Here is an 11,881-nt window from a genome sequence, read left to right on the forward strand (position 1 = left end):
TGAGGGAACCGCCAGAAGGCCCTCGGAGCTGGACCTCAATGTCCGTGCTGAATGATGGGGGTAGAGACGCTCCTTTAGGTATAAGACCAAGAGTTGAAGCAGGGGAGGGAAGCCCCATTTCTAAGGCTCAGAGAGATCCCCCCCCCATCAATCCCAGGAGGCAGGATTTGACAGGCTTAATCCACTCTGGGGGTTCCTTGCCTGCAAATTTCACCCGCATATCTGAAAAGAAAAAAGGATGCAGGCATTTTTAGATCCCCTGTTACAATAAACAGGGGCAAAACAGAGCCTCAGATCTAACAGAACAAATTCAGACCAGAATAATGAATTAAATTGGGACAAGGCAGAGAGCATCCAAAACATATTGGGAGGCCTCTCAGTGCAAGGTGAATATGGAGTCTGGATTAAGCTTCCAGAGAGATCCAGATTTTTCTAGGAATTTGTGGTGTTTGTGCCCCATTTTCACTTGCTAGGGAGTTGCCTCCTGTTCTCTACCTGTTGTAGCTGCATCCATCCCAAAATAAGACTCAGACTTTTTTCTCCCTGGGCAAATGACTGACTGGTGCTGCTTCTGTTGAATCAGCGCCCAGGGAAATGAAGAGAATGAACCTCTCTAGGGAGCTCTTTGTTCTAAGAGACATGAGACAATGCAATCCCCAGACAGGTAATTGATATCTGAGAGACCATTGACAGGGATTAGGGGTAAACAAAGGGAATCAATTATCTGATAAGAGGGTTTAGGTGCTGACACACAATGGAATCAAAATTATCTGTGTCATGGATCAAAGAGAGAATTCCATCCTTACCTGAGACAGCTCCTGCCCACCCACTATTGCAGAAGGCAAGAGGAGGGAGTAATCTGTCAGAAACTGGTACCCTGACTGCTGCCATTTGGGACTATAATCAGGACAGACAAAATACAGTAAAGTCCTTCTTCGTGGTGTGTGTGTGTGTAGTTAAACTATGGAACTCCCTCCCACAGGAGGTAGTGGTGGGCACCAACCAAGATGGCTTGAAAAGAGAATTAGACAAATTCATGGAAGAGAGGGCTATCAATGGAGGGCTATCAATGGCTCCACAGTGGGAGGCAGCAATGTTTCTGAATACCAGTTGCTGGAAAGCACAGGAGGGGAGAGGGCTCTTGTGCGTGGGTGCTGCTTGTGGGTTTCCCATTAGGGCATCGGATTGGCCACTGTGAGAAGAGGGTGCTGGACTAGATGGACCATAGGCTTGAACCTACAAGGCTCGTCTTGTGTTCTTAGGACTAACACAATTTAGACAGGAGCTGGAGTTCTGGGCTACTGAAATCTCTCATTATCTCTCTCTTTCTCTCTCTCTCTCTCTCTCTCTCTCTCTCTCTCTCTCTCTGCCAGCCTATACAAGACACCTGTGGGGACCATAGCTTAAGAGGAACCTGCCCCATGTCCCTACAGCTAGTGACCTTAAGGGCCCCCCAGAAGCAACTTACAGTATTACAGTTCTACATCTTATTGGCATAACAATTTTAAGGGGCAAGGGAGATCACGAAGCACAATTGCAACTGCTTTCTGGAGTTACAAATTGATGGTTGTAAGGATTCTTCCCCCCCCCCCCAAAAAAAATTATCTTTCCAAAGTTCAGGTGAACCTAACCTGTTGATGTAATATGTGATGGGCATTCCCCACTGAACACTGGGGGTGCAGACAGTGACTTAAACTGAACCAGGCCACCAGTCCATCCAGTGTAGTAATGTCTATTCTCACTGCCAGCATATCTGCAGGATTTCAGATGCAGCCATTCCCAGTCATACCTGGGGATGCCAGGGATTAAACGAGGGACCTTCTGCATACAGAACAGGTGAGATACGACAACCCTTCCCCATTTAAGCTTTCTCAGCATCTGAAAAGTCAGCCTGCGGCAGGCATTGCAACCTAGAGGGATGGGAGCGGGTCCCTAAGCAGCAGACAGCCCCAGTGGCTGCCTAATGAAGAGAAATAATTAGCAGCCGCACTTCCTAGGTCTGATGGCCCTTCCTCCCTTCCCTTCCAAGAGGCTGTATTTACATTGCCTTTGCATTCCTTTGAATCTTCCTTCCTGTATGTCTGTGAGTTAGGAAGCCTATGGCAGGTTCTAATGGTGGTTTTGCAAATATAATGCTAATTGCTAGATTTTGCAATGAGAAGTACAGTGCGCAGCAGTACTTCTGTGCCCAGCTGAGCTCCCTTCTACAGGACTCCCTTGCTGAAGCTGTAAACACTTGGAGCCTGAATGGTGTTTACTGGCACAAAAAGACCCAGGAGAGGGGTGCTGAGCACCATTGGCTTTGATAGTATCAGACAGAGCACAGCCTAGGCTGAAATAAAAGTCAGTGTTGGGGCAAATGAATGGGAGCAGCCTAGGGGGGTGGGCCAGGGGGGCATTTGATGTGTGCATATAAAACACATAAAGCATCAAAGACATCACGGCAAGAGCAGTAATGCCAGAATTTATCCCAAGGTGAAGGCAAATGACAACAGCAGACCTAGAATGAAGGGAGGGCTCTGATTCCTCATGTCCTCATCCAGGTATCTCTCCAGGAATCAGCAGAGGGACCTTGGCAGGTCAGCAAGTGAGCCTGTTCCTGGGCAAGGACTTGCTTCTTTGCTATGGCTACAATTCCACCAGAAACAGTAGAAGGGTGACTTTAGGGAGATACAGTTTTCCTCCACCACCTATAGGCCTGGACCACATCCACCTGCAGCTGAAGCATGGGGCATCTGCCTGGAGTGACAACAGGGCACGGGGCACGCAAGCAAACAGGCTTTTCTCTCTCTGAAACCTTCATAAGAACGCAAGGAGAGCTTGCTGGATCAGGCCAATGACCCATCTAGTCCAGCATTCTCTCCTCACATTGGCCAACCAGATGCCCATTATGGAAAACCCACTAGTGGGATCTGAACATAAGAGCAACTCTCCCCTCCTGTAGTTTCCAGCAACTGGCATTCAGAAGCACTGCTGCTTCCAGCTGTGGAGACAAAGAATAGCCATCATGGCTAGCAGCCATCAATATCCCTCTCCTCCATGAATTCATCAAATCCTCTTTTAAAGCCATCTGAGCTTAGGGCTGTCATTGCCTCCTGCGGGAGCAAGCTCCACACTCTCTGTTAACTCTCTGTTGCATGAAGAAGTCCTTTCTTTTATGTGTCCTGAATCTTCCAACATCCAGTTCACTGGATGTTCATGAGTTCTAGTGTTATGAGAAAGGGGGGGGGGGACTTTTCTCTTTCCGCTTTCTCCATGTCATGACTAATTGTATAAACGTCTATCATGCTACTTCTTAGTCACCTTTTCTCTAAATGTCTCCCATGCTGCAACCTTTCTTCATAGGGGAGTGGTTCCACCCCCTTAATCGTTTTGGTCGCCCCTTTCTGAATCTTCTCCAACTCTACAATATCCTTCTTGAGGTGAGGGGACCAGAACTGTACACACTATTCCAAATACAGTCACACCCCATAGATTTGTAGAATGGCATTATGGCATTGGCAGTTTTATTTCCAATTCCTTCCCTAATGATCCCTAGCATGGAATTTGCTTTTTTCACATTCACTGCACACTGCGTTGACATCTTCACTGAACTACCCACAATGACCCGAAGGTCTCCAGCTCCTTCATCCCCAGCTCCTGACTTTCACCGGAGAATAGCTGCTGCTGCTGCCTCCTCCTTTCTTCTCACCCGCAGCCACCTTTAGGCCGATGAAACCCTCAGGAGGGCAAAATCCGGTGAGGCGCTTAGGCAGCTCTCTTCCTGCAAAAGTGACATGATCTAAGAGCTGAGCTTTTTTCTTTCTTCCTGCTTTGCCAGCTGGGAGATGATCCAGTTTTTTAAGCCTGCAAAAGAGATAGTAATTAACAAGTCTCTTTCTTCACTTGCAAAGGATGTCAAGGAGGCTGGAGGAAAAGCAGGCGTATCGGTGATGTTCTCCGCAGGAAGGCAAAGGTCAGGAGATGGGGCCAGGGAGCTGAGCTCTTCCTCCCCAAGAGGAACCATTTGCTCAGCTCTCTCCTTCAGAGATGAGAGGCTGAGTTTGACTTTCAACATCTGAAAGCCAAGCCAAGGGAGATGCTCCACATTAATGGATTAAATCCAGAGAAAGTTTTGCTGATCTGTGCACACTCCGGAGTTGAGCAACGTTGCTGTGGAGCCACAAGTCTGGGAGCCGATTTCTTTATTTAAACATTCATGGCCCTACCTTTCCTCAATGAACCCAAGGTGACTAGCTGCATACCTTAAAACAATCACTTTATCTTTCTAGCAACATGCTTCTCATTTTTTTAAAAAAGCATTCCTTACTATTTGTTTGCATGTGGGGTTTTTATGAGGGGGGTTGCCTGTTTGTGTGCATTTTTGTTTTCCTGTTTGGGCCAGACTCCTATTTGTTTTTGGAAGGAAGCAGTGGCGTAGCATGGGGGGTGCCAGGGGGGCCGGCCGCACCAGGCGCAACATCTGGGGGGCGCGCTCGCTGCCTCTGGCGCAGGCTGTAGCAGAGCCCAATGTCTCGCGGAACCGACGAGCTGTGCGCGCGCCCGGGCTGAAGGCGTCCGGCAGGCAGCGGCTCTCAGCCCCGCGCGTCAGGGCCGTGGAGGACGCGCCAGGCAGCCCCTCCTCACAGCCCACCTCCGCCGCTGCTGCTGCAGCTGCTGGGCCATGTTGCATTTTCCTCGCCTCTCTGCCCCCCTCCTCCACCGGGCAAGTGGCGTGGTTTGGGCGGCAGCGCCAGCGGCAACTCGCCTCAGATCGGCAGGTTAGGGGTTAGGGGGGGCGCAAATTACTTGCCTTGCCCCGGGTGCTGACAACTCACGCTACGCCGCTTGCCTTCTTGCCTCTAATGACTTCTTTGACTGGTATCCTCATGGCTCTGGTTGTCCCCTTCCTGATCTGAGGTTTACATTCCAGCTGAGATTGTAATATTGTGTGTGTGTGTGTGTGTGTGTGTGTGTGTGTGTGTATTTTTAAAAAACCAACTCCCAAGCGCTTTTGAGTGATTTGACCCTCTTGGCCTTTCAGCTTCCTTTTCAGGAATCCACTCAGTTCTGAGAAACTTAGTTGTTTACAGCAGTGAATTGGAAAGCAATGCCTGAGTTATTTATTCTTACTATAAAAAGAGGTCCTGTAACATTTATTTATTTATTTATTTAGTTAGTAACAGTATTTATGGCCCACTCTTAATTGTATGTTTTCAATCCCAGGGTGGGGAGGAAAATAAAAAGATAAACAAACAAACAAACAGAGAATGTACAAAAATTACAAAATTGTATAAACAGGATTAAGAAACAGCAAAATGATTCTATCATATGCTAGGCAAGCAAAACTACTGCAGCAAAAAATAATATTTCCAATTTAACCAAATACCCAGGTAACAACAAAAAGGATTGCACGAATTGAAATAGATTAAACAACCCCATGGGTTTGGCAACTGTTCCTACTGGAGGATGTATTATTACTAGAGCAGTCAAGTACATAATTTTCCTGTTGCCTAGAATGGAGACACAGGGGTATGTGGCTCCAGACAGGGAGGACTTCCTGTCATACCTGCTCTGGAGCTTCCTCCCCTTTTGGGGACCAGGTAGATGGGCATGACCCTAGCTGACCAAATAAAAGGACTAGCCATGCAACCATCTCTCTCCTGGTCTTCGACTCTTCCTCTCCTGGCTTTTAGCCAGCACATGACTCAACCTTCACATAGGATGTAGCCCACAAGCAGAAAGTCTGAGATGTAGCTCAGACTTCTTTTCACTGTAACCACAAGATAAAGCCTGCCTTCAGATTACTGCTGTGAACTGAATGCGAGTAAAATTTTTATAACTTTATTCTTACTTTTAAAGAAGACTGTGATGTGCTGTTACAGTGGTACCTCGGGTTACATACGCTTCAGGTTACAGACTCTGCTAACCCAGAAATAGTACCTCAGGTTAAGAACTTTGCTTCCGGATGAATACAGAAATCGTGCTCTGGCGGCGCAGCGGCAGCTGGAGGCCCCATTAGCTAAAGTGGTGCTTCAGGTTAAGAACAGTTTCAGGTTAAGAACGGACCTCCGGAACGAATTAAGTACTTAACCCGAGGTACCACTGTATTATTTTCAGAGGGAAATAAAGGGGAAACTTACCAGGAACAAGCCAGACTGGACAAGCCAGACTGGATTGCTTTAATTACAAATCATCAACTTGCTTCCAATAAGTTGCAAAGGGAATGTGCTCTGCTGTTTACTCACTGGCATGAGTGAGGAGGGATAATATCAAACCAATATATCCTCTCCTACCTTCCTTAACATTCCCACACCTAGCCCATATTTCACTTATGGCAGACAAAGTTCCTCCCTCTCAGTAGCAACAGAGCAAAAAACATATGCAAAGGAAAAGAGGGGTTGTCACGGGAAAGACCAAACTGAAAGCCTTGCACTTAGCTCCTTCTCTGTCTCTTTCTCTCGCCATAACACGGAACATTATTTTGTGGTGCCAAAAAAAAAAGAGCATCATCAATCTCCTCCCCCAATTGAGAAAACAAATAAGAAGGAATGGCTTTGTTCCAGGCAGCCTTTGGGGTGCCAGAACACCCCAAATTAATGCCAAAATGTGGGTTTAACTAATTTGTCCTGCGACCCTTCTCCATTCATTGCCTTGACCCAGGGGGCTCTTTCTTCTTGGCGCAGGGCAATAGGACCAGGTTGTGGCATGGGGTGGGGACATGTTAATCCATTTTCCTCTGCTCCCTTTCCTTTCCTTTGCTAAGCTCTTAATCCCTTCCCTGGCTCTGCTACCTCTGATAGTTGCTCAAGATGCCAAGATGATGGAAAGTCACTCCCCACTTGGGATCCCTGCCTAAGCCAGCACTGGTTGCTTTGCCCTTTGAATCTCCTGCCACTTGGAGGGGATTAGATGCAATGGCTCGCCAGGCCCTTTGGATATCCTTCCAGACTGAAGCTGGCAAACCCAGCAGCACCAGCCCGGAGAGGGAGAGTCCACCAGTCCTTTCCCTTCTGCTGAAGGAGACATCAGGCAGCCTCTGCCTCGTGATCCCCACTTCAGAGCAGCTGCCAGATAGGGGAGCTGAAGCAAAAGGGAGAGAGAGAGAGAGGGAGAGAGAGAGGGAGAGAGAGAGAGAGGGAGGGAAGGCCCTTCATAGCCAGCTTTTGCAGGGGACCCGGGAGGGGGACATCATCAGAAGCAGAATATAGCCAAATCCAGTGAGGAAAGCTTTTCCACACATGCCAATATGATATGAGAGCCATCATACTGGACACTGAGATCCAGCGCTGAGGGCCTTCTGGCAGTTCCCTCATTGCGAGAATGGAGGTTTTTAAGCAGTGTTTGAATGGCTATTGGCCAGGGATTCTTCAGCTGCAATTCCTGTACTGCAAGGAATTGGGCTAGATGAATCTTGAAGGTCCTTTCCAACTATACAATTCTATGATTTTATGAGATGCAGAAAGAGGAGGAAACAGCCACTGTGGAATTCCTGCTTCTCTTTTTATTATCATCACTCAGATTTTTTTAAAAATTATTTTTTCACACTGCGTTTTCAACCCAGAGGACTATTCTGACAGGTTACCATTAAAACACACATACTCGCACACACCTGCAACAACATCTAGTCATTATAGAAAACAACTCAGCCTAATAAAACATTACATAGACCCATTTCAGTTTGGGTTCAGATGTAGTTTGTGGACTAAATCAGCCTTTGGGGGATCTTTATTGGGAGAGGGACAGGGGGAGGGGTGACTTTGCTGCTTCTGCTTGATCTCTCCATAGTCAGGAAGTCCTCCAGGAATGGCTCATTTTCAGATGTCGGGTCCTGTTTTACAGTGGTTCCAGTCCTACCTGTAGCGTCAGTTCCAGACCGTAGCATTTGGAGATGTTCCTTGTCTCCCTGGCATTTCTGCCTAAATCTGCAGCTATACTATTTTATTCAGCATATGCAAATGTTATGTAAATTTATGTCCTCTTTTTTTGGCAATGCATGGGAAGAAGCCAACCTGATCTCAGGAGGTGCTAGGCCCAGCATTCAAGGCCCTGATCCTGATTCCTGTGCTCCAGATCATGACAGCTCAGAGCTCAAACGCCCTCTACCCAAAGGCATGAAGGCTCAGCAGAATTGGTCCCTTGCTGCTTCATACATCCTCTTCCTTCACCCCTCTAATGCCTGTCTTGTGTTACTAATGAATTGACTTCCCTTCTGCAATAATCCATTAACAGGCAACAGCTAAAAGTGAGGCTGGCAAGAATTATTGTTGTATAAGAACAGCTCTGAAAGGGGCTTTGGGGAGCAGGAATTTTAATGGGGTATTGACTGACAATATCCCACCTGATATGCCAAACTGGATCTGGAATGCCTCCATGATGACACACTCTCTCTCTCTCTCTCTCTCTCTCTCTCTCTCTCTCACACACACACACACGCACACACACTTGTTCCACCTTTATTAAAGAGAGCTGCAATTAACTGCTCAGCTGATCGCTTTAGATTTCAATTAATTTCCATTAGGGGATATAATTGCTTCCCAGAGACAATAATGCTGCACAGTACATTCTGCTTTTCTGTTACATTTAAACAGAAATGCTGCAGCCAATTGGAAGAGCCATCTCTTCCTTAGAATCACAGAATTGGAAGGGACCCCAAGTCCAACCTTCCCCACTCAATTTGAAACCCTAGCTAGCTTAAACATGCTAGCAGTTTTATTGCTGCACCACAAAGATCTTACTGTTTTGAACCCAATACATTAATGAATGTCATAATCTAGCTAATATTTGGGATATATTCAGAGTGGTAAACACAAAAGGAGATTGTGAGGAACTCCAGAAGGAACTCTTCAAACTATGTAACTTCTTTACTTATAGTTGATATATTATAATCCCACCTGGTGGTCACTCAAGTAGAACTTCTGTGGCTTATCTTAGCGCTTGGGCAGGCTCATAAGGTGATGTGGTTGCTCTGTGCTTCTGCAAAAAGTGCTATTGCTCGCACACACTCATGTGATAATTCTGATAGCAACAGGAAGCCCTGGAAATGTGCTGAGCTGGTAATTTGGACAACCAGGTCAGTCAGATGTAGACCTTTGAAGATCTTCGCTGAGGACTTCATGATTCATTCATTAAGTTATGCAAAACCTGCTTCGTCCATTCAGCAACTGTTGCCATTTTGCTGCATGTCTCTTCTGGAAGTCTGAATAATCCACTTGCCAGCACAATGCCTGCCCTATGTCTTCACCACCCAGACTTAAGAGACACAGTCGCAACCTACACAGTGCATTACATAAGAACAGAGGAAGAGTCTGCTGGGACAGGCCAATGACCCATCTAGACCAGCATCCTGCTCCCGCCACAAGATCCCCCAAAGGGATGTCCACCAGCAGGATTTCCATCAACTGGTATTCAGAAGCATTGCTGCTTCTAACTGTCAAGGCAGAGCACCACCATAATGGCTAGCAGCCATCGATAGCCCTCTTCTCCATGAATTTGAGCACGGCCTCCTGTGAGGGCTCACCCACCCTTCTGTTGCCCCATCACTTTCACCTAAGAAAACACACTGTTTTTCACTGAATCAGAGCAGACGTCAGTTGGATTTTCTCTGGATTTATGTTTGCTCCTATTTAGTACTAAATAATGGCTTTTCCAGAGGAAAGCATTGAGAGCAAATGCAAAACTGCTCAGACCCATGCCTAGAAAACATGGGGCAAGCATGCAATCACTCACACCCATACGTAGGACAAGAGCCTTCAGTTTTCAGGGGCTCCATAAGAGAGAAGGAGAAGCCCCCTTACCCTCCTTTAGACTCCTCATCTCTCCTGACTGGTTGGGAGTATTATATGAATCGTTAATTCCTAATAACTTGAAAACTGTGCAACGGGCTTGGGATAAGAACAGCTTGATGTTTCAGAAGCAATTCATGATCTAAATTACCAAGTATAAATCACATCTCTGCGATGCTGACAGACTTTTAACAATGATCAACAGCCCTCAGAGGATTGCAGCAGACTTCTGGATTCATATGGAGGCTGGGGAAACTAGGCAGAGTGCAGAGCACAGAGACAAATGGTGGGCTCGCAGCCCACCTCCCAGCACCAGCAGACCCCACTACCTGCCACCTCAAAAGGACACAACAGCTGCCAGGCTGGGCAATTTACTACCACCAGCAAACTTGGCTGCCTCATTGCTCATTCCTTACTCCAAATGGTTTATGAACAAGCTGAAAATCCCTGGTCCCAATACTGACCCTCCACCTCCAGGTTGCTTTTAGAGGTGTCCAAGGCTTTGGAGCAGAGCTTAACAGCCCTCTGACTTACTGTCCAACTGTATCTGGAACTCCAGGGTTATAGTGAGGGCATAAAGCATGCCTTCCTGCTGCATTAAACTGAGTCCTTTGTACCTTGGTACCTTGATTCTCAAACGTCTTGGTACTCAAACCCAAACACTGCAAACCTGGAAGTAAGTGTTCTGGTTTGCGAATTTTTTTTGGAAACTGAACATGCTCCATTTTGAGTGTTACACTGAGGTCTGTCTATTTTTGCTATTTATCTTGCGTTTTTGTTTTTGCGGTTTTTTTGTTTTGTTTTTGTCACTGTGTGGAACCCAGTTCAGCTACTGATTGACTGATTGTATGGGCAGGTGGCAGGCTTTAAATTGAATAAGTTAAAAACCAAGGTTTTGGAGAAAAATTTAATGCCGATAGAGAGAGAGAGGTTTCAGAAAGAGAGAGATTTAACATTAGTAAAGAAGGTAAAATACCTGGGGGTGAATATGACTTCTAAGAATGTGAATTTATTTAAAGATAATTATGAGAAATGTTGGTCAGAAGTGAAAAAAGATTTAGAAATTTGGTTGAATTTGAAGCTTTCCTTGCTGGGTCGAATTGTTGTTATCAAGATGAATGTATTGCCGAGAATGTTATTTCTATTCCAATCATTGCAAATTATTGACAAGATGGATTGTTTCAAGAAGTGGCAAAGAGATATATCTAGATTTGTCTAGAAGCCCCGAATAAAATTTAAGATACTTACTGATGCTAAAGACAGAGGGGGGTTTGCCCTGCCAGACTTGAAACTTTATTATGAGGCAGCAGCTTTTTGCTAGCTGAAGGAATGGCTGCTTCTTGAAAATACAGATGTTCTGGATCTTGAAGGGTATGATAACATATTTGGGTGGCATGCATATCTGTGGTATGACAAGGTAAAAGGACATAAGGCATTTAAAAACCATATTGTCAGGAAAGTATTGTTTAATGTCTGGATAAGGTATAAAGACTTTCTGGAGAGTAAAACCCCAAGGTGGCTATCACCTATGGAAGCGAAAGCTTTGAAAAAACTTAATATGGAGGCCAAATGGCCAAAATACTGGGAAATTTTAGAACAGGAAGGTGACAAATTGAAATTGCAGAGTTATGACAAGCTTAAAGAGAAGGTGCGAGACTGGTTACATTATTTTCAAATAAGAGAGGTTTACAACTTGGATAAAAAAAATGGTTTCCAGGTGGAAAAATCAAAGTTAGAAACAGAACTGTTAGAACCCAATGCTAAGATATTATCAAGAATGTACAATCTGCTGTTGAAATGGAATACCGAGGAAGAAACGGTAAAATCTGCTATGATAAAATGGGCACAAGATATAGGATATAATATTATGTTTGCTGACTGGGAGAAGTTGTGGACCACCGGGATTAAATTCACAGCATGTAATGCTTTAAGAGAGAATATTATGAAAATGATGTATAGGTGGTACATGACTCCAGTCAAGCTTGCAAAAATCTATCATTTGCCCGATAATAAATGTTGGAAATGTAAAGAAATTGAAGGTACATTCTTTCACCTTTGGTGGATGTGCCCAAAGATTAAGGCTTTCTGGGAAATGATCTATAATGAAATGAAAAAGG

General features: G+C 45.5%; 1 protein-coding gene across 1 annotated transcript in view; it reads right to left on the reverse strand.

The window, feature by feature from the left end:
• The window catches only part of EPHA10 (EPH receptor A10), a 40,797-nt gene extending 36,994 nt beyond the window's left edge, over positions 1 to 3,803 (reverse strand). The window contains exon 1 of the mRNA XM_082233234.1: positions 3,692 to 3,803. The gene's annotated coding sequence lies outside the window, so the exon portion shown is untranslated. The remainder of the gene's footprint in view (positions 1 to 3,691) is intronic.
• Between the last annotated feature and the right edge of the window lie 8,078 nt (positions 3,804 to 11,881).

Source organism: Podarcis vaucheri, assembly GCF_965113315.1.
Source record: "Podarcis vaucheri genome assembly, chromosome: 7".
In the NCBI taxonomy this organism is placed as follows: domain Eukaryota; kingdom Metazoa; phylum Chordata; class Lepidosauria; order Squamata; family Lacertidae; genus Podarcis; species Podarcis vaucheri.